This window comes from Lycorma delicatula, chromosome 6 (assembly GCF_047948215.1).
Source record: "Lycorma delicatula isolate Av1 chromosome 6, ASM4794821v1, whole genome shotgun sequence".
Lineage (NCBI taxonomy): Eukaryota > Metazoa > Arthropoda > Insecta > Hemiptera > Fulgoridae > Lycorma > Lycorma delicatula.
In genome coordinates this window covers 133,113,771-133,137,989 of record NC_134460.1, presented here as the reverse complement: position 1 = coordinate 133,137,989, position 24,219 = coordinate 133,113,771, and the positions used below count along the sequence as shown (strand labels likewise).

The 24,219-nt window shown below is 29.1% G+C and overlaps 1 long non-coding RNA gene across 1 annotated transcript in view; it reads right to left on the bottom strand.

Moving 5' to 3' along the window:
- Positions 1 to 297: 297 nt before the first annotated feature.
- The window catches only part of LOC142326695 (uncharacterized), a 181,192-nt gene continuing 157,270 nt past the window's right edge, over positions 298 to 24,219 (bottom strand). Inside the window, exons 2-3 of the long non-coding RNA XR_012756842.1 lie at positions 12,286 to 12,452; positions 298 to 380 (exon numbers count right to left, since the gene is read on the bottom strand). This is a non-coding gene — a long non-coding RNA (uncharacterized LOC142326695). The remainder of the gene's footprint in view (positions 381 to 12,285; positions 12,453 to 24,219) is intronic.

The following is a 24,219-nucleotide window of genomic DNA, read 5'->3' as shown; positions in this document are numbered from 1 at the left end:
TTATGGATCAAGTTAAGGAGCTGATTGTAAATATTCTGGTAGTGGAAAAATCCACTAATTCCAGACGGGAATATAAAAAAAACGACAGAAGTGACAAATGAAATTAAATAACAACAATGATAATAGGAATAATAATAATAATAACAATAATGATAGTGTATAAAGTCAATTACATAAATATCCACACCTTATATTTTTAAATCATAAAAGAGGAATCTCCATCAGCATTGATACTCGTCTTGTAAACAAAAACTTCGTTATCATTCTTAATGAAACAATTCGTATGTTCCCATTGTTCTTATGATATAAATAACGGCTAAGCTAATGAAGAAAATCTGGTTTTAATTAACAATGATGAATTTTAATCGCATTACCGTCTTCTGAAAAATTAATTTCCATAATTTAGTTATTACAACTGAAATTCCTGGTTCAACAAATTTTAGTTTTTTATTCTATGTATGAAAATATTATTACAGATTGAATAGTTTAAACATTCATTGCATTATATTCTATTTTTTTCAAGTGTCAATATGTAACAATATATTTACATTCTATGATATTTATTTCAAACCCGAAATATGCCTTTACAATATTTGTTTTAAGAAAAAAATATTTAAATTTAAAAAAATAGTTGTTTTATAATGGAAACAATTTAACAGAATTTTTTTTTGTTTTTCAGTTACAATAGCGGCTCCTTGGCTGGATATGAGACTCTCAATGTTCAAAATATTTATCGTGGCAAATTTTTACTAGCAAAAGAAAGAGCCGAAGCTAAAAAACAAACTGCTCTAACAGAGTTTTACAAAAAAGTACAAGCAGCAGAAGGGGACCTGCAAAAAGAAGTTCTGGATTTAACAAAAGAAATGTCTGAGAAACTTGCAGAAGTACAACACAAGGAACTGAAAGAACGATTGAATGATCAGTTCAACAGATCAACGGCTTACTTGAACAGACTTACATAAACACGTGTTCTAAATAGTGAAAATAGTGGTAAATATACAATATAAAGAACGTGATCATTACATTAGCGTATTTTTTAAGTGGCAAAAAAAATCATACACATTTACTAAAAACATGTTTTTTTAGAATTGCTTAAACAGTAATACTTCATTTATAATCACTTAAAAAAGATTTAAAAAAAAATTTTAACGATTTTTAAAGATTATGTTTAAATTTTCACGGTATAGTTTCGTGAAGGTTCTTCGAAAAGCAGAACGTTTTAAAATATTTTATTTATTTTGCTGTGTTTAGCCAAAAATCACCTTCAAAACTTTCGTAAAAATGTGGTTTTTGAAAAAAGTCCATCATTTTAATTCTTATTAGTTCTAGATAATTAAAATTAGAACCAAGATGACAGTCAGAAATCTTTAACATTTTAATTCGTAATATTAGATTTTCTTCTTTTTTTTACCTGCATTGTTTCAGGTCAATTGTAACTCACAGGGATATCTGCTATACAATTTATAGTTCACATGATAATATTTATATGCCTTACAATTCCATGTGTAGAAAGCATTTTGGGGATCGTGCACCCGTTCTGAGGGGACTATAATTTTTAAATGAAAAACACTTTTTGCTGCAGCATGAATTTAAATTGTTCAATCGTTGATTATTAATATTTTGTTCTTTTTTACCAAAAATTTTCAAATCTTCGAAAGGATTACTGAAAAATAGGTGACCACTGCCTATAACCTTATAAGGTTTTTCCAAAAATGGAGATAAAAATTTCAGTTGAACGATAAAAACCGACAATGAAATTACTGAAAGTTATGATTTTTTTTTTTTTTTGCTTCATTCATTTGACTGGTCTGATGCAGCTATCCAAGATTTCCCTTTTAGTGCCAGTAGTTTCTTGTTAAAAAGTTGTTTTATAATGTTTATAATCATCAAAAATATTAAACATTTTTTTTCTTTATAGTACTGCGTTTTAAATAAAAAAGATAATAAATAGAACAGTTAAAAATAAATAAATTTTAACTGTTAAATTTTACTGAAGCAGAAAAATTTAAATACTTTTACAAAATATAAATGTACTGTAAATCCAAAATTAATATGACATATAATTTGTATAAAATATATAAGACTGTTTCCACAGACTGACTGTTATGAAAACTATGTGTTCTACCACAATGCACTTCAGAGGTAAACTCAAAAAAATAATAAAGCTGCAGCACTTAACAATTATTTTTACTCCTGTGTTTAGAGGTACTTTGGCCGATGAGATACCATCAACGACACTTTGTCAAGACAAATCAAAATAAGGCTGTTTGAGAACATTTGCTTCACTGTAAGTGGGTTTACTTGAAAGGCACTGTAATCCCAAAATGTAATAAATTATTTTTCAATAACTAGTGCAACTGACAGTAAATAACTTATTATGTATCATAATAATAAAAATAAATTCTAAATTTATTTTCTATAGAAATAAAATTTTCATCTGGGTACTTGACTAAAAGTTGGTTATATTGTGTTACTACACTTAATATGTGAAACTCCGTAGAGAAACTGTAATGTAAAGTCCGTAGAGAAACTGTTGTGACATCCTCCGATAGCATCTGTAATAAGTTCGCTTTCCAATTATAACTGCAAAACTGAGGGATTTGTGATACAAACTAATAAAATATAACCGTATACCATTACACGCTACAGAAAGATCATGAACGTGTTACGTACTCTTACCGGAACAAATGAATCTTTATCCAGCTTAATAGTTCCATGATAATCTATCAATCGTTAAAAAAAATTATGCCCAGCTTAAAGCAATAATAAACATTTCGCTTCTATTATTGATATTATAATAATATTATACCGTGAGCAATTAGAAACCAAACCTTTACAAATAGCCCCTCGGGGGCGCTGTCCAGGCTATCCCAAGGCGACAATAAGGGCGTCCGGGTGATCGCGCAAGGACTGTGTGCATACTATACGGATTAGATCCGGCCCCTGCACGGCAAAAGGGTAAGATTTTTTATTGGGTGAGAGCCCCGCACTTGCTGTCACAGCAAGCCTGGCGGCGGCTGGCAGAGTTTTTTCCTCCCCCTACGGGGGAAAAAAAAAACAAAATAAAACCTCTACAAATTAAAAAAAGTTTCGGCATATAAGATTTTATGAATGAAATTAAAATTAAATTCTTTAGATTAACAAAATTAAAAAAAAAAACACTTTTATTATTTTTTTTCAATAAATGTTCGTTATGAGCGCCCTTTGCAGCGATGCGCTTTTGTGCTCGAGTGATCATACTGAGAGTCTCACCTGACGCAAGAGTTTGTCGTTAATGCCGTCGATTTATTGCTGAATGTTCGCCTTCACTTCAAAGATAGTGTGGAGGATTCGACTGATTAACTCTATCCTTCAAAGAGCCTCAAAAGAAAAAATCGTAACTAGCCAAATCTGGGAACCAAGGAGGCCATTACCCTCTGCTGAGAGTTCATTTTGTAAAAACCGCATGAACGCGTTAGTGGATTGTCTCATATGTGACTATTCTCTTTATCACGCACGATCAATTAACTGATTGTAGAATAATGGAAAAATTTTCCTGTTCACTTTCGTATTTGCAGTCTATTAAACAACCCACCGGGTTGGTCTAGTGGTGAACGCGTCTTCCCAAATCAGCTGATTTGGAAGCCGAGAGTTCCAGCGTTCAAGTCCTAGTAAAGCCAGCTATTTTTACATGGATTTGAATGCTAGATCGTGGATACCGGTGTTCTTTGGTGGTTGGGTTTCAATTAACCACACAACTCAGGATTGGTCGAACTGAGAATGTACAAGACTACACTTTATTTACACAGTCATACATATCATCCTCATTCATCCTCTGAAGTATTATCTAAACGGTAGTTACCGGAGGCTAAACAGGAAAAAAAAAAGAAGTCTATTAAACAACATTGGCCCATTATACAATTACCAAAAACAGCAACCATAAACGATTTTCTCATCGTGCAGATGAAGCTGAAACATTTGGTGAGGATTTTCAATCATCTAGTACTTTGTGTGCTAATTCACTTGCAGGTAAATAAATCCATGCCTCGTTTGTCAGGGAAATACAACATCGGGTCTATCTTTTCATCAACAAATCTTTGAGAAGCCAGTCGCAATAATTAAGAAGTTTCGGTTTGTCTGTTCTCTTAAGTTGTTGCACAGTTGGTACGTAAGGTTACAATTTTTTTTTTATGTTGCTCACCCGGTATAATACAAATTATAAATAACACATGTACACTATACGTAATAAAAATTGCACTTTTACATAACATACGAACATTATTATATTAAAAGTATGTATTTAAATGTTCATTTGTTATAATATTTATAATTATGTTCAATAATTAAAATTTTAACTGTTTCAGCCACCTAACAGAGAAAAATGTATTTTATGATAAATATGAAAACAAAGGAAGCAAATTACAATATAAAAAAATATATTTTAATGAAAAAATGTAAAGTTATTCCGAGTTAATATACGTATTTAAACGATTATTAGTGAATATAATCAGATAAATGTTTATCTTCCGGTAAACATATTTCAATTAATGTTCTGTAATTTGAGATTAGTAAAAATAAATGTTTGTAGTGATGAAAGTGGAAGATTTTTGTATAATAGCTAAAAATTAACTTGATACCTAAAAAATTAACGATAAATCAAACATATAATAATTTTCTTGTCTAAAATTCTAGATAACAAGCAAAACCTTCATCGCAGTATTGTAATACATAGTTCTTTTAGCTGAAGACCTGACAGAATGAATAACGTAGAAAGAAGTCATTGGGATTGTAACTAAAAACTATCAATCAGACTAAAAACATGTGCTTACATATGCACTACTATATTATATATATATATTTTGTTACTAAAAAGTTTTCTGTCTGTAAAAAACTAATATAAAACTAAAGTATGGAGATCAGCTTTATATACATGTTCACTAAGTTCTACTGGGTGTTCCCTCTTGCTCTTTACTTCGCGGGTGTAAATTTAATAGTACCGTACGATAACTAGCTGATAAATTTTATTCCCCAAAATTAAACGAAAGAATAGCTACTACGACTTCAAGATAATGGAAATCATTTACGACAGACTATATACAGAGTGATTTACAACGTTATGTAAATAATTTGGCAGCTCATTCTATACGTAAAAATAAATAAAGAAGTACACATAAACATAAGTTCGGAAACGCTTCGTTAACGAGTTACGGGTGGCGAAAATTTTTACCCAGATTTCTTTCTTCTCCTCCAGAGAAATGAATCCTTACAAAAATTCTTGGGAAGCAAAAATGTAAACTAATTTTATGGCTTCATATGAAATTCAGTCTGATAAATTGAAAAAATTGAGTCCAAGAACTGTAATTTCTGCAGTTTTTTTTTTACAAAACCGGCAAAAAACGCAAAAACCGGGAGTTCAAAAACGCAATTTTTTGTAGTAATCTTTTGAATCTGAAAAATAGAAGCGTTTAATATCATAAATTTCAACTTTTATCAATTTAGGGGCCTACGGAGCACGAGTAATTTTTTCCTAATGGGACAAGAAACCGTGAACTTCTCTTTTTCTCATTGATTTTTATTTATTTTTTGCATAGAAACAGGTTTCTTTAACCTGTCTCCACAGAACGCATTAGCATTTGAACAGGTCACCATAACTCAAAAAATCGATTGCTAATTGAATAGAGTACTGATAATGCGGCGCATAGCCGTTTACTTTCACAGGTTATCCAAACCTGTTTTTCCGACATTTAAATCTTGTGTTTTCCTGATCCTTAGCATATCTTCTATGGTATATTAAAGTATGATCAAAATTGAAGTTGCACAAGTAACTGCTGAGAATTACCATCAGATTTTAATACAATTATTTTAAGATAAAATTATGTTGGGTATACAAAATAGATGAATATACGTATTCTTAATATAATAACAAAAATAAATTGATTTAATTATCATATAAAATATCTATGAATATTAAATAAAGATTGCATATGATTTGAAAACATTACAAATAAAAAAAGGATATGATCGATAATAATTTATAATAATCTTAAACGTGTCACGTCGTTTTTAAATGCGTTTCTCCCGTCGCAAACCAAATAACACCGTACTGTAATCCAAACGTTCATGGAAATTCATGGGAGAGAATTAGAAACACGGCCTATGCGCAAACTAACTATCAACCATGGAATATAAATATTATCGAGAATAATAAATATTCAGTACCTGAGCCTAATATTCCTGATATGATCATTCCGGATAATTATTACTGTTACAAAATTGAATTGACACAGATTTAATTATCAGATAGAGTAAGATTTCTTAAAATAGAAAGCCAAACAAAAGTTAAAAAATTAATATTTCGAAGGAAAATTAAGACGATATTGGAGAATATTGTAATATGCAAGTAAAGAATAAAAAATAAAAAAATATTTTATACAATTCTACAAATTGAATCCACTTAATTTTGATCGCAAAAAATTTCGGTTTTCAGATTTCAACGGAATCATCCATTTTGACCATTCCTGAATCCATTTTGACTAGTTTCGGCGTGATGTCTGTATTTATGTATCTCGTATAACTCAAAAGAACGATTAGCCCTAGGATGTTGAAATTATGGATTTAGGACTGTTGTAAGATGTAGTTGTGCACCTTCCCTTTTGATTACAACTGATTGGACCAAATGTGTCCAAAAAAGCCCAAAATCCAAAAGATTTTGATTTTGGACATTTCTTAACTACAGTAATAAGCCCTCATTGAGAGCTTTTCAACAATATATCATAACTGGTACTTATTTTTATTGGTTCCAGAGTTAGAGCCAAATAAAATTTTTATTAATGAAATATTTCGATCTTACAAGGACAAGGCACATCGGTTCGAATCCCACTTCATCTCCTTTTTTGTATTTATTTCATTTTTTTTAAATTTAAATATACTGATTTATTAATAATTAACCTCTAATAGTAAGAAAATTTTCACAATAAATAATAGTAATAAAAATAATATATATGAAAAAATCAGAGGATATTAGTGAAATTAAATTTTACTTACTTTTAAAAATGTGTATATGTAATTTAATAGGCGTACAAGAACGTCAAGTGGTGTCCACATCAGATTTTTTTTTTGTTTCTATTAAGTTAACTTGTGAATTTACACAGCTTTAATAGATTAAGTAATATTTACTTGAATGAATAAATAAATGGTCAACATTTCTAAAAAAATTAGATTGAAAAATAAATAAAGAAGAGTTGTTATTTACTTCACACTCAATTCTGAATCTACAATTAGAGTAGAAAACGGAAAACCTAAATAAAAAAATATGAATAAGGGTTTTATTTCATTTTGATATAGAACAAAAATGACGAAAATAATTTGAGTAGAAAAAGTCGCAAATTCAGAGATTTTCAAAACACAAAAAAAGAACCTTTGAAAATTTTTTTTGCATAATTGTTCATGAAAAGGCTAATAAATTCATATTGTAAAAGCACCGACAACTTAATCTAGTAATGGCCAGACAACGAGTATGGCCAACTTAATCTAGTAATCGTTTTTTGCATCGGTCATGTCCAAATGAAACAAATATTATTGTAACATAAATTAAATAATTGACAACAAAAGTTCTGATCTAAATCTTATTCTTTTATAGAAATACATAAATGGAGAGAGCTCATCAATCGTGAAAAATAAATCTACCTTAACTTTATGTACGCGCTTAAACCATGACGCGACCATGGTACACGTGCCATGGTTACGCGTAACCATTTTTTCATTTATTTATTACCAACAAGTGAATACTGTAAAATATAAAATAACAAAATTTGTTAAAATACAAAAACATTAGAGCTATATTTTTAAAAATTTTGTCGATTTCACTTAGCTTAAAAAATATATATTACGCAGTTCTGCGCAAGAAGGGCGACTTTTCGTTATACTAATGAATTTTCAACGTTTTTCTTTTTATTATTTTGACTTGCAAATCTCATTTATTATTATAAATAAATGCATGTCGTCACTAGCGGACAAGGTCTTATACCCCCCTTGCTGGTGAAACCAAGATAACCTATAACTTGCTAAATAAATTTTAATACGTACATTTAATAAATACAAAAATGTTGGTACTTATAAAAAAAAATTATATGCAAATCGTACATTACCAGTCTATCAGTAAACGTAGTAGAGGAATATGTTGACTAATAATCATGTAGTTACGATAACGAGAAAAACGTTTGTACAAAATAACACAATTAATTAATAAAACAACAATCACGTATTATAATAATTAAGATACAAATAAGCGCAATATTATTTTAAACATAATACATAAAATACTTAAAACAGCCACCTTAGACTACGAACAATTTCTAAGATAACCTACAAGTAAATAACTCCCAACTAGACATGACTGAGGTAGACAGTAACTAACCTGTTTAGCCCTGTTCGCGTCGCGGCGCTGTCGCATGCTTCGTCACACGTTCGTTACAACCGTAACTAGAAGAGGCATACTGCAACGAGTATGATATATTAGCCTATTTAATTACCGTTTAAAAAACTAGCAATGATGTTTTTTTTAAATTTAACTTGAACAAGCACAGAGATTAACCGCTTTCTTTATTAATATCTTACTATGGATTTACTTAAATAAATAACATTAACAATAAAATTCTGAAATAATGTGTATCAAGCAGTAAAAGATTTTTATTAAACTGGTACATGGTTAGTTTTAGTTTTGTTAATTTTAATCGAATAACTAAAATAATAAAATTAACCACCAACAAAAAATTAGTTAACTCTGTAATTTAAAAATAATAGATTTCCTCAAAATACTAAACCACAGCTTGCAATAGGAGCTGCGATTTCAGACGTTTATACCTGAATAGTTACAGACAAATCAAAATGTTTTCACAGTAAAATTACATAGATTTAGTAAATTTATTTTGGATTTTATTTTATTTTTGAATGTTTTGGATCTTCCGCAGTACACGCGCCCCGATTTAAAAAAAATTAATTATAAATTGGAACCGCAGTTTATACACAACAGTTTATGTTTCTAGCAGTGTATTAATAAACAATAAACATTTGGATTAAAATTAATATTAATAGATTGCAGTTTGTTGTCAACTCTTCCGTCAAGATAACAGAATCGGGCTTCCTGTTACGACCACAATATTGAGGTATTATTTTTTTCTATCTGCCGCGCATTCGTGTTTGAGTTAATTACAATTTATTGTGGTTTTTATTCCATATATTTTTGAGTTTGGAATCTACGGACAATCCGAACAGAAGATCATAACTTTTCCACTCGGACACTGCGAGTTTACAATAAAAGGAAAACGTTTAGGTAGTATAGTCGTGTAACCCAAAATAACAGTTTTACAGCGTAGTGTAACACGGTAACTAACAAAACACCACATTAAATTCACAAAGAAACATATAATAATAAAATATCAACAAAATGCTAACTCTCACTCACCATTTTGAAATTAAGTCATCCAAAAATCAGATTTGTACGGAGAAAAGAAATTTATGAAAAAACTATGCTACAACACACTTAACTCACATATTTCAACATATTCTACACACTTAACCAACTAAATCTAAGATAAACAATACTTCGAATAACAGAACAATATTATGCTGGCACGTTAAGTTTTGTGCACAGAACGAGATATTAACATCGAGTACAAATACACAATACCAGATCGCTACCTTATTTCTAAGCCAAATAGGACAACGCAGGTAACAGTTTTACAAAATTATTTATTTACGACATTTTTTAATCATTTAATATAATGATTTAAAGAATATATACTACGTCATAATTTTATATACATCCGCAAGAAATGATAAAAAAAGGGTACGGGGGGCATAATAGAAAAGATCCCGATACTGTATTCACGGTTAGTTACTGGGGCAAAGACCTTCGTTACCGAATTGTTTTTCTCAGTGAATGCAGTTTTTCGTCAGAGAGTTACTTTGTATTCTTTTCGGTTTCGAAAATGTCGCTTTTACAATTAATACGTGACGTGTCAGATAAACCGACTCTAACTCTATTGAATTCCTGCAACGGAAGAAATTTCTCCATGAAATCCGATCATGTGCTGCGGGTCACGGTATAACTTTGCACTTGCGAACGATTTGTTCGACCAGATATTGGAAGACATCCATCTTCTGGCAACTGGAATAACATGCACAAATTATTACGCTTCAGCTAAATTAGATTAGATTAGACCACCAGTGGTTAACTCGGGTCTCATGGATTATACAACCATCACTACAAATATATAAAATAAAATATAAATGGGATAATTTAAGAATAAATTAACCTTGGTCATGTTATAATTATAAATATAATCTATCAAAATTAACCTACGCTCGCCTCGCTCGCTAACCTTGACTAGTGAGCGAAGCGAGCGTCTTGTGGCTTCTACAATCACCACTTGAAATTTATTTAGTTATTAGCGAAATTACAAACACAATCTAACAAAACTTAACCAAGGCTCGCTTCGTTCGCTAATCTTAATTAGCGAGGTTACGAGGTAGCGTAAGTTACGTTTGGTTAGATTATATTCATAATTACAACATGAGCAAGGTTAATTTATTCTTAAATTATTCAATTAAATTTTTTTAAATATATTTATAATGGTGGTCGTATAACCCACGAGACCCAAATTCGTCATCGCAAATCATCTGATTTAGAAGTTCAGAGTTCTAAGGTTCAAATCCTAGCAAAGGCATTTAATTTCATACGGAATTCAATACTAGGTCGTGGATACGGGGTTCTTTGGTGGTTGGGTTGAAATTAACCACAAATCTCAGGAACGGTCGACCTGAGGCTGTACATGACTTCATTTACATTCATACGTATCATCCTCTGAAGTAATACCTTACAGTGGTTCAGAGTCTAAATAGAAAAAAGAGACCTGAAAGTACGATAAGTTTCATATTTTGAGAAATAGGGGAGGTCTACTGCAGAGGATCCTACTTTATTTTAGATAAGCAAAATGACCTCAACCTATGCCGTTCATTTTACTAATACAAATAATTTCAATTATTATTTTATTTTACAAAATTTTCTCTCATATGTTTTGTTACATCTTATCTAAACACTAAAAAAAAATTTATTTTAATATATTAAAATAATAATAATAATTAATAGCAAAAGGCTCAGTAAAATATATTATAACAAGTTAGTAATTAATTGTATATTAAATTGCTTAAATATGGATAGATGTAAAATTAAATTTAACTTAAATACGTGTTAACTTTTTAACAGATGTAGAGTGTTTACACCTACGGGTGAATTAGAACACGATGAAAGGGCTCAAAAATCTACAAACTTTATATATGCGCAAACTGTAGAAACTAAAACTAACTATGCTAAACATTTTCCAATCATAAATTGCTTTCGCCACTACGGCTTCTGCTGTCTTTTACACTTGAGGGCGTAAAATTAAAATCGGTTTATCGTAACACAATAATTTATAAAATAATTAAAATATTTTATCACTTTAATTAATACTAAATTTAGAATTACTAAATTAAAAAATCTGATGTGGACACCATATGACTTCCATGTACGCCTAGTAAATTACATAGATACAGTTTTTTAAAATATTAAGTACATAAAATTTTATTTCATTGATAACGTCTGATATTTTTCAATTTTTTTTATTGTTACTATTATTTATTGTACAAATTTTTTTACAATCAGAGTTAAATAATTACTAATAAATGAACTTATATAAATTTTAAAAAAAACCGTTAAAAAAAGGAAATAAAGTCGGATTTGAACCGATGTGTCTTCCTCTTGTAAGAACCAAAAATATCATTAATTAAAAATTTTATTTGGCTATAACTCTGGAAGCAATGAAAATAAGTATCTTTTATGGTATATCGTTGAAAAGCTGTCAATGAGGGCTATTACTGCAGTTAATAAAAAATCTAAACTTTTAGATTTTCGGCTTTTTTTGATACTTTTGGTTCAGTCGATTGCAATTAAAAAGGGAGGTGTACAACTAGATGTTACAACAGTCATAAATCCAAAATTTCAACATTGTACGGCTAATCGTTTTTGAGTTATGCGAGATACATACACGTACATACGTGCGTAAAGACATCACGCCGAAACTAGTCAAAATGGATTCAGGGATGGTTAAAATGGATATTTCCGTTGAAATCTGAAATCCAAAATTTTCGCGATCACAATAATACTTCCTTTATTTCGTACAAGGAAGTAAAAACAAAAACAAAGAATTAAACAAAAGTTCTATACTATATTTTATTTAAAAAATTACTGTATATATCTGTACTTACTGTATAGTAAAGAGAAATTATATTATACAATCATACTAGCCATCCACAAATACGTATAGCGTCGTAATTGGGAGCTTTCATGTATCTCACAACTCGCAAATTTATATACAACAACGGCAACCGGTCCGGCTACAAGTATTAAAAGAATATTAAAGACGATGACTAACCTGCAACATAAAAATATAAACTATATTATTTGCATGTACAAAAACAAGATTTATTACAACTAAATTTTTAAAAATAAAAAAAATTTTTTGGATGGAAAACTGTTCCGTCATTTTAACAATCAGGTGATATATGTAAAAAAAAAACTGAAAGCTCTTAGTAGACAGAACTAAATTTTGATGACATGTTCTAGTACCTTTTTTCAACAAGAATTTGTGAAACTACTCATAAACATTTTACAACTAATCTTTTTAAAAAAATATTAATTTTTTACTAGGAATGAAATAAATGGCACATCCACATTATTGTACACTATCCTAAGCCTTTCGTTATTCAGACCACCCGGTAAACGGTAGGTAACATTTTTTTATTTACTAATAGGAAAGCTTTATAACAGGCTTTCCCATTTAAAAAATAAATAATTGAGATTAGGAAGTTGAATGTAGAGATTACGAGCGGAAGAGAATAGGCAGTTTCCTGGACTAAAACAACAAGGTAAAAAGGTGCGTAATGGTAAACATTCTTTGTTAAATATAGCTGTCTCAGTTGTGTGAAATATTGAAAAATATTTTTATCGACCTACTGAATGAAATGTATTTTTACAGAACTAACTGGTTCTCATTAACAATCTTTTAATTATAGAACAATATCTTCGCAAATCAGAACGACATCGTTTTTTTAATAAAAAAAGGGCAATTACGAGAGATGACAATTATGATTAGAAACATCTTGATATGGTAGAGACATGATAATCCAACCATACTAAACGTAGCGTCTCGGCCTTTCATCTGAAGGTTTCAGGTTCGAATCCCGGTCAGGCATGGCATTTTCACACACGTTACAAATCATTCATCTCATTCTTTGAAACAATATCCCGGTCCTGGTCCCGGATGTTAAAAGAAAAAAAAGAACCCTATTAAACGGCATTTGTATGTGCGTCCCACCGGAATGTACCATTCCGGTGCTAAGCTAAGTGATCGGTACGATCACTAACGGAAAATCCCTATTCGTTAGTGCACGTCTCGTGGTGGTCAGGTGTACACTTCGAGTGTATATTATTACATATCGATATATATGCGACATATATATTAATAATATATTTTTTTATCTATGTGATTGTTTTTTTTTTCATAAAATCAATTATTTATGTTAAGACTCAGTCTCATTTCCTCTTTTTTTTATTTATAAGAATAAAAATTTTTCACTTTTTTATACTCTTTAAAAATTATTGTGTCAAGGAAGATTAGTTTCGTATTAAGATAATTTATTTCGTAAATTGAATATAATATATAAATAAAAGATTAATTAATTTTTATTAAAGCTTCCAGCTCTCGTATTGAGTAAATTCGCATGTGGATAATGCATGTGATATTATGGATCTTGATGAAAATGTTGAGAATGTGCAATCTTTAAAAGATGCCTAAACTGATCAAAACTAAATTTAATTGGGAAAATTTGCTGATGTTTTTCGCTTTTCCCTGGCCAATTTCCATCAATCAAAAATAAAATTTTACGCAAAAGGTAATCAATTTTTAACACCTAATACAAGCATTCCGAGACGCCGCCCGCTAATTACTAGCTGCGGCTAGTAATTACTAAACTATTATTTACCAATTTAATTAAATTTCTGAATTCTTTTTCTTCTGTTTACTAGGAAAAATCAAAACCATGGGACCAAACAGCGGCAATAAAGAAAAATTAGAAAAAATGCCAGATAAAAAAAAAAAATAAATGAGCAGTAGTAGATATATGATGTAGCGAAATATCTAGACAATTCTTCATACGTACAAAGAATGTATTAATCAAGGTCTATAGCGAAGAATAGTTCTAAACCTCATATTCAATTTATTTTATTTTGTGGACTAATTTTCTTTTTCCAAAAGTTTTTAGTCCAATAATAGAATTCAGGATCGGTGTGATAATTACAAAAATTTAATTTGAACTTTTAAAAAGCATTCTACAGTAAAATATACATAACAAAATCAAATAAATAATGAAAGAATATCAATATTTAAATTCTAAATATAAAAACTCTATAAATATATATTATAATAATATTATAATATAATATAAAATTTCGAAAACATAATATCGCATTAAATCATATTAAAGTACAAAGGTTTAAAATAAAAATCTGATGTGGACACCATATGACTTCCTTGTACGCCTGTTAAATTAAATATACACTTTTTTTAAAATTACATAATATTTTATTTCATTAATAACTTCTGATATTTTTTCTATTTTTTTGTTTATTGTTAATGAATTTGTTTATTGTTTATTGAATTATTATTTATAGTAATTTTTTTTTTACAATCACAGGTTAATAATTATTAATAAATTATAATATTTAAATTGAAAAAAAAAGTTAAAAAAGGACATAAAGTCGGATTCGAACTGATCCGCCTTCCCCTTGTAAGATCCAAATATTTCATTAATTAAATTTTATTTAGCTATAACTCTGGAACCAATGAAAATAAGTACCACTCACTGATGATATATCGTTGAAAAGCTCTCAATGAAGGCTTATTACTGCAGTTAAGAAAAAGTCCAAAATCCAAACTGTTTGGAGTTAGGCTTTTGGTCCAGTCGATTGCATTCAAAAGAAGTGCACAGCTAGATGTTACAATAGTTCTAAATCCAAAATTTTAACATCCTACGGCTAATCGTTTTTGAGTTATGCAAGATACAACGTAAATACCTACGTACGCACGTACAGACATCACGTCATAACTAGTCAAATTGAATTCAGTGATGGTCAAAATTGATATTTCCGTTGAAATCTGAAAACCGAAATTTTTTGCGATCACAATACTTCCTTTATGTCGTACAATGAAGTAAAAATACTACATAAAAAATATTTTTTTACTGTTATTGAGAAATACACAAATATAGAGTGGTAAAAAACGAGATTCAGAGTATAGTAGAGAGAATTTTATAAAGAAATTTAATATCTTGCTAAATAAATAAAAGAGTCAAGAGAAGTATTTTTTATTTTCCACTCAAGACCCATCTTGAAAGAAATACCATCCATCACTAATTAAACTTCTTACAAAATAATAAAAGTACTCGTAAAAATAAATTAAATTCAGGTTCCCGTTTTCACTACAATTTTGAAAATTTAAAATTTATGAGGAATTTAAAGGAATTTAGGAATTTAAATTTATATAGAGGAAGAAGAGGAAGTTGAGGAGGATGAAATGGGAGAAACAATACTGAGATCTGAATTTAAGAGAGCATTAAAAGATTTAAATGGCAGAAAGGCTCCAGGAATAGACGGAATACCTGTAGAATTACTGCGCAGTGCAGGTGAGGAAGCGATTGATAGATTATACAAACTGGTGTGTAATATTTATGAAAAAGGGGAATTTCCGTCAGACTTCAAAAAAAGTGTTATAGTTATGATACCAAAGAAAGCAGGGGCAGATAAATGTGAAGAATATAGAACAATTAGTTTAACTAGTCATGCATCAAAAATCTTAACTAGAATTTTATACAGAAGAATTGAGAGGAGAGTGGAAGAAGTGTTAGGAGAAGACCAATTTGGTTTCAGGAAAAGTATAGGGACAAGGGAAGCAATTTTAGGCCTCAGATTAATAGTAGAAGGAAGATTAAAGAAAAACAAACCAACATACTTGGCGTTTATAGAACTAGAAAAGGCTTTCGATAACGTAGATTGGAATAAAATGTTCAGCATTTTAAAAAAATTAGGGTTCAAATACAGAGATAGAAGAACAATTGCTAACATGTACAGGAACCAAACAGCAACAATAACAATTGAAGAACATAAGAAAGAAGACCTAATAAGAAAGGGAGTCCGACAAGGATGTTCCCTATCTCCGTTACTTTTTAATCTTTACATGGAACTAGCAGTTAATGATGTTAAAGAACAATTTAGATTCGGAGTAACAGTACAAGGTGAAAAGATAAAGATGCTACGATTTGCTGATGATATAGTAATTCTAGCCGAGAGTAAAAAGGATTTAGAAGAAACAATGAACGGCATAGATGAAGTCCTACGCAAGAACTATCGCATGAAAATAAACAAGAACAAAACAAAAGTAATGAAATGTAGTAGAAATAACAAAGATGGACCACTGAATGTGAAAATAGGAGGAGAAAAGATTATGGAGGTAGAAGAATTTTGTTATTTGGGAAGTAAAATTACTAAAGATGGACGAAGCAGGAGCGATATAAAATGCCGAATAGCACAAGCTAAACGAGCCTTCAGTAAGAAATATAATTTGTTTACATCAAAAATTAATTTAAATCTCAGGAAAAGATTTTTGAAAGTGTATGTTTGGAGTGTCGCTTTATATGGAAGTGAAACTTGGACAATCGGAGTATCTGAGAAGAAAAGATTAGAAGCTTTTGAAATGCGGTGCTATAGGAGAATGTTAAAAATCAGATGGGTGGATAAAGTGACAAATGAAGAGGTATTGCGGCAAATAGATGAAGAAAGAAGCATTTGGAAAAATATAGTTAAAAGAAGAGACAGACTTATAGGCCACATACTAAGGCATCCTGGAATAGTCGCTTTAATATTGGAAGGACAGGTAGAAGGGAAAAATTGTGTAGGCAGGCCACGTTTGGAGTATGTAAAACAAATTGTTGGGGATGTAGGATGTAGAGGGTATACTGAAATGAAACGACTAGCACTAGATAGGGAATCTTGGAGAGCTGCATCAAACCAGTCAAATGACTGAAGACAAAAAAAAAAAAAAAATTTATGACTACGTACGTTTTAATATTTTCAGTAACATACAGACAATTCTACAACTATTTACTTAATTAATTTTTCATTAATTTTTCTTTATGTGAAAAGATACAAAAAGGTGTAAGGTTAGATTGTGACCTGTCAACTATCCTGTTCCACGTCTTACGTACAAGAAAAATTAGATAGAGTATCACTGGAAGTCAGCATAGGAATTCATTTTTTTAGGTGAAAATAATCATCCTATTTTTCCAGCTGACATTGCGGTTATTACACAATATGAACTGGATATTGATGACATTATAATAAAAATAGATGAAATACTTGCCAGACTATAATCTGAAATTGAAGAAAGCGAAAACCAAAGTAACGGTACTTGGCAGGGAACATATAATAAAAATAATAAACAGAGTGTTGAACAAAGTGGAAAAATTTTGTTACATAAGCTCTACCATCATAACTGATCGAAGAGAGAACAACTAGATAAAATCGAGAGTCGCATAAGCAAAAATTGTTTTTAACAAGAAGATTCTACTTTGTTCCATGACTTAAATTGCATGTGGAGTGGTAGTACAGTATGAGACGAAAGCTCAAGTAATATCAGGATAGTGCTTGTATATTTATAAATATTTTGTTCACTTCATTATATACGCAACCTGCAATTCTGTACTATTCATTAGCTAAGCAGTTAAAATGTAATTGTACAACTCTATTTAAATGAAGAAGTTAAATTTATTTTAACCTTGACAAGTAATTGAAAATTAGGTTTATATAACTTGTAAAACAAATCCTAAGTTTATTTCGAACTAAATGCACATGCAAATGCCATCCGAGGTTGTAGTACATATAAATTTTCTGACATATAGCGACATTAACTAAATATGACAGTAAAAGATATTAGAATTAATTGATGAAAACAATTATAATTATGACAAGTACAGCGGGCTATATCTTTCCGGTTTACACACAGATTAAAATTCTGTTGTCAAGTAACAATTAACATCGATTTTATGTTCATAATAAAGTTTAGTTAAGATTGTTGACATACGGTTGAAATCAGAGAGTGCCTGCATAGATCACAGTACTTAAAATAAACGGGAATGTCATCAACAGATTGAAACAAACTTCTTCATAGCATTACATATAATTAAAGAAGCCCAGAAATAACACAATAACCTGATTGACATTATTAAACTCATATATTTTCCAATTTTTACTGTAAGTTTTGCGATGAAATTACTTTGAAGAAATTTCCAGTTTACTTTTTAATTCGGTAACTTCTTACAATTTTAGTAATAGACATTAAAAAGATTTTAATATTTAATAAAAAAAAACTCTATACAGCACTGATGGGATTTATTTGAACGCATTAAAGAGATAAATATCTTTTTCAGGGATTAATTCTTAATTAATTAGGAAAAAATTGATATCTGATTTTATAACAATATAAAAAGCCTTCGTAAAAAAAAAAAATAACATTGGGACGTTATAATTTAAGTGGAGGCTCAACTTGGAATAATAACAGATTTTAAGATCACAATATAGTTCGGTAAATGGATCAGAAATACAAAATGGAACTGTTTTCAATTAAATTACAATTGCTTTGTAATTAAATTACAAAGATTTTCAATAAAACCGTCGTAAAAAAATCATATTATATAACAAATATAAGGTACCAAGACGGCTGTGATTTTACCCACACTACATTAAAATGTTCTATAAAGAAGTAATTTAAACAAAAAAAATTAATATATAAATTTTTTCACGATGAATAATTTTTACATCAATTTTTTTCTAACGCGATTTCCAAGTTCAATAAAATAATCTAAAATATGTATTTAATAATCACCAAAAAAAGAAGAATAATTATACTAAATGAACAGCAGTGAAACGTTTTTTTTTGTTTTTTTTTTTTATTTTTAATGTATGCATTATGCATAACTCATCATTTTACATGGGATACATGTAAAAATAATTACTGTTACAAATGTATACATATACATACATATATATATATATATATATATATATATATATATATATATATATATAAAGAATTTAAAAAACAAAAACCCCAATGATAATATAATAACAATAATAATACAGTAATTTTACTCATTAATTTTTATACATTTTAATAAATAACAAATTCGTTTATATAATTTAAACTACAATAAAATGAAATTTAAAATATTAAACAATTTATAATTTAAAGTTTTACTATGGGTCTACAAAGTTCCATTTCGGAGTCCTTATTCTACTAATTCTCTTTTAAATTCTTCCAACTTTATATTTTATATAAGGGAAATTTAAGTGTATAAACTTAAAGAACATAATAATACAATAAAAAATGATCATGGAATACACAGAAACTTAACTCGCACTCGGTAAAAATTACATTGTTTTACATTGTTTTAGGCATTTCTTTTTTTATTTATGCTAACATTTATCGTTTCTCATGTAATATTTTTCCCAAAACATTTCAAAAGCAATCTATCATTCTTTTTTAAATTTCAACTATTTGAACTCACTGACAATTGAGGTTAGCAAGGTACTAATTTGACTTTGACTTCAAAAAATAAAAATTTGAAAAATATTTTAAAATTTTTCGCTACGTTTATTGAAATCTATTATAGTAGATTGTTTAAAACGAGATTTATTCAGTTAAATTCAAATTGCAAGGATCGTTCAATAATAAAAAGGACAAATGACTGCAGAAAATTATTACTTCAGTAACAATGAAACTAAAGCTACATTTCAGCATAATATCTGGTTTTAAGTATTTCTTTCATTTTTGTATGAGCATTCCTATGCTAGTGGTAAAGAAATGTTCAGCTTGGTGTCTAAGTCGTTCTTGATCTTCTCATTGTTCCTGAACGCGGTTCCACGTTAACGGTCTTTTGAGAGGACCAAATAGAAAGAAAAAAAACATGATACGAGATCAGGACTGTAAGGTGGATATAGCAATACCATTTTTCACTGACTTTTGAATACCTATCTGTATCTTTTGAGCGGTGTAGGGACAGAAGAAACACGCCTATCGAGAGAGAACAAGAACGTTTCTATTTCTTTTTCTACTAACGGGTTTTACTTTATTTTCTAGCATATTACAACAATACTCACTGTTGACTATACGTTTTCTTCCAAATAATTTCGACAAATTTAACAACAAAAAACCACATTACATATTTACTAAATAAATTTTATCAACACATCTATGACAAAATACAAAATAATTATTTTTATTATTAAAAAAGGAAAAGAAAAAACTACGGGATCAGAGTCCAGTAATCCGGTATACTAAATTCAAACCCGAGTTATTTGGCTAATGTACATGGCTGATATAATATTTTCTGAGGAGTAATTACGGATTGATTATTTTAAATTATTTTAAAAATTCAATTTTAATTGAATTTTTAACGGACTGCCTAGCTCCAGATATAAACTGATTTACTTTGGAAATGAGTTTCTTACATCAACGGATATTGCACTCGGACATCATATTTCCAATTTCAAAAACCCTAATCTGAGCAGGGAGTTAACGATGGTAAATACTGTGGCTAATTGCATGTCGAAATCGCAGTTTAAAAATGGTTCATCGCTTTAGTGTTACCTTAACTAAGACGAATTACAATCGTTTAAAAATCTATAGATAAAATATTTAATCAATCCCTTTATTCACCTCCATAACCATCATTAAATTACATTATAAATCGTATATCATTAGAATATTATATCGGAATAAATAAATAAAAATCAACTAACTATTTAAATAATAGATACGTTAGTAACTAACTACGTACGTCATTATAACGCAAAACATATTTAAATTAAAATGTAATTTAAAGCAAAACATAAGATTAATTTAAAATAAATTAAAAATACATCTTCATCTCTATGCAAAAAAAAAAGAAAATCAAAACACATCCCGTAAAGTATTTATTATGTTAATATTTATATTGAACACTGTACACTCATACCAATATCCATTTTGACCATTCCTGAATCCATTTTGACTAGTTTCGGTGTGACGTCTGTACGTATGTATCTCGCATAACTCAAAAACGATTAGCCATAGAATGTTGAAATCTTGAATTATGAACTATTGTAACATCTACTTGTGCACCTCCCCTTTTGATTGCAATCGACTGAACTAAAAGTGTCAAAAAAAAACCCAAAATCAAAAACAATTTGGATTTTGGACTTTTTCTTAGCTGCAGTAACAAGCCCTCATTGAGAGCTTTTCAACGATATACATAAGATATACATATAATATAAACGATATATATATTATAAACGATATATATATATTTTTTTTCATTGATTTCAGAGTTACAGGCAAATAAAATTTTAATTCATGAAATATTTGGATCTTACACGGAGATGGCATATCAGTACAAATCCTACTTCATTTCCTTTTTTTTGTATTTAACTTTTTTTAAATTTAAATATATTGAATTATTAATTTATTAACTTATTAATAATATATACCTATATAATAGTAATATTACCTATTAATAAAAATTAATTTATTGTAAAAACGTTTTGCAATAAATAATTCAATAATAACAATTTTAAAAAATAAATATGAAAAAATATCATAAGTTATTAATGAAATAAAATTTTTAGCACATTTCATTAAAAAAAAAAACATATATATATATATATGTAATTTAATATGCGTACAAGGAAGTCGCAGTACGCATATTAAATTGCGTTACCAAATTTACTTACAACCATCATACAGGTTGTGGTCTTCTCTCATGTAGGAGAAAAATTATTTATTCATCTCTTAAGAGAGTAGAAGTTTTTAATATAAGTTGTAATACAAATACTCATTAATAGTAAATAATAAACAATAAACATTTTAATTAGTAACTTATAAATATGACGAAATAAATTAGAAAATAAATATTTAGATCAATCTTTATGAATTCATTTTAACAAATACGTGCTACTAATATTAATCTATACTGATACGATTAGGCTGTTTAAATTCTAAGCATGAAAAAAACAAGTGTTGTGTACATAAATAACTGAATTAAAAATTATCATAAATATACTTATAAATTTATACTCAATTAATTGTATAAAAGGACTTACTGAATAAAGAAAATAGAGTAGCTTTAGGTAACCAGTAAAAATGGCAGTTTTGGCTTTTACTTTGTTACCCTTAATAATGGCAAGTTTCTTCGTACCATCCAAAGGAAGTTTAGAACAGCTCCGGCAAAGGTAAAATAATAATCTTTTGATTATTTTACTTTAATTTTTTTTTTCATTACTATTATTAACACGATACTTTTTAATTACAACATTACACATTAAAAAAGAAACACTTGTACATTACGAACCACTGCAGAAAAGTAGTTAATTAACTATGTGTTCTCCTCCACCGATATATCTAATTAAAAATTTAAGATCATAATCTTATTTCATTTAAACAGTTATTTTTTTTTTTTTAAACTGTCGGTCTAGACATCACAGACAATTAAAAAAAAGAAGTTATTTTTTCTATCAGTACACAAGATATTTTTCAATCGTTGTTATGTATTTTAAATAACATTGTTTCTGTACGTAAATCGTTTCAGGTACACTTCTTTTGTGTGTCAAGAACATTGTTAGTTTTCAACTGGTTTACATTAAATCAGGGTCCATAGAATAATGATCTGCAAGTAAATGAAATTTTGTGAATTAAATTTATTATTGTTTGTAACAACGTTAAAAAAAATTGTTACCGCTAAGTTATGTATAATTCTCGTGTGCTAATTTTTTAAATAATGGTTTTTCGGCTGATCCCTTTCTTTTAGTTGTTATATTATTTTAAATACAGATTTAGCTTTTATTCAGGTAATAAGTAAGCGGCAATGTCAGCGAGAATTTTCTGAAATAAATCGCTATCTCTATGACAGTGTCCCCAAATGAGCACTGCAAGATACGAATCTATTATTCGTCTACCTGTACTAACCTTATTACATACGATGTTTCCCTAATTACCAAGTATTTTTTATAGTTTGTCTACGGGATCCAGTACGTGGGTCTGCAAAATTTTTCGAACGATTAACTTTTTGTTGGATATAGGTTCCAGGCAGAAATTTACGATAAACTCGTCATTCGTCTCAAATAATTGTCGATAAAGCTTTAGTGTAATTTGTTAACAACACCATTAAAGAATGTACGCTTCTGTTTATCATCGGGACCAAACAACATTCCTTACGTTGACAATAACTACAGAAGACCCGGTTCTGAGATAGGCGTCCACATGTGACAGGCGACCCATTCAGCCAACATTATGTTTTCATCACGAGAATGAAAAAACTCTCGTCACTTTCAGCTATCATATTGGATCCGCCGATTATTAATGATATCGTGAGCACAAACCTAGTTTATTATATTAAATAAAAACTGGGCAGTAAAAAGTTGCGAAGAAAAAATAAGAAATTCTACTTCAGGAATTCAAACCATCTGTTAGAAAAGAATAATCATTTGATTATATTTTCAAATAAGTGAAACAATCGAGGTAATTTGATCTGTGTATTGTTCACTTTTCTTACGTGAAACAAAGTTACTCAGTTTTGTCACACAGAACTGAAATTTTTACCCTTTTCAGTATGATTTGGTTTTTCCACACAACCCTTTTTCCATCCTATTGTTAAATGAAATTAAAAAATACTGTACACACAGTAATGATAAGAATTGTTAAAAATATCTGAGCGCAATGCAACGTTTTATGTTTACTGGTTAGAGTAAATAAATATTTTTCAATAAATGGCTGCCATAATTGTAACCGAAATTGGAAAAACTTTTTAAATTTTTAAACGGCAGGTAAAACTATCTTCCTGAATAATAATTAAACATAAACTTTTATAAACCCTTCAATGAAGTTACGGCAGATTAACATTTCGTGACTACGATACAAGATAAATTGGAATAAAAGTTAAGCAAAATATTTCTACAGGTTTCGTTTAAGTAAAATGTAATTTACGTCAATAATTTAGAAAAGAATGAGCTTAAAAAGAAATGAAAAATGGTTTCTAAGGTGAAATCGTCAAATTGTT